This window comes from Frankliniella occidentalis, unplaced genomic scaffold, assembly GCF_000697945.3.
Source record: "Frankliniella occidentalis isolate FOCC.00 unplaced genomic scaffold, Focc_3.1 Scaffold52, whole genome shotgun sequence".
Taxonomy (NCBI): Eukaryota; Metazoa; Arthropoda; class Insecta; order Thysanoptera; family Thripidae; genus Frankliniella; species Frankliniella occidentalis.
In genome coordinates, this window is record NW_026267182.1 from 261,501 (window position 1) to 262,035 (window position 535).

General features: G+C 59.8%; 1 protein-coding gene across 1 annotated transcript in view; it reads left to right on the forward strand.

Moving 5' to 3' along the window:
- Positions 1-535, forward strand: part of LOC113205262 (cholecystokinin receptor-like) — a 198,744-nt gene that overhangs the window by 101,518 nt on the left and 96,691 nt on the right. The window lies entirely within an intron of this gene.

Here is a 535-nt window from a genome sequence, read left to right on the forward strand (position 1 = left end):
TCGTCCAGCCAGCCGCCCAACCAGTCGTCCAGGCCATCGTCCAGCCAGCCGCCCAACCAGTCGTCCAGGCCATCGTCCTGCCTCCCGCCCAGCCCGTCGTCCAGCCCTTCTTCCTGCACGACGCCGACGATGACGACGACGACATGCACGTCCCGGGCGTCAACGACGAGAATCTGTTCGAAATCCCCGAAGAGCAGTATCTGGAACGGTTCAGGGACAGGACCCCGTCACCAGCGAGGGAAATAGAACTAGAGGACCAGCCCCAGCCCGTCAACGTCGGACCCGCCCAACAACAGCAGCAGCTGCCAGGAGGTGCGCCACGCTGTGAGAAATGCTGGGCGGCCCGAGCCACCATCCTCCTGATGCCGTGCAACCACCTGGCCCTGTGTGCACCCTGCAATGAGTACGCAATGGTGCATGGCGAGTCGTGCCCGCTTGGTTGCATAGCAGAGGTGATCGAGCGGCGACAAGTCTTCTACTAGTCAGCAATAAATTGGTAAGTACTCTTTCAAAATCAAACCTCAGGAATATTTTT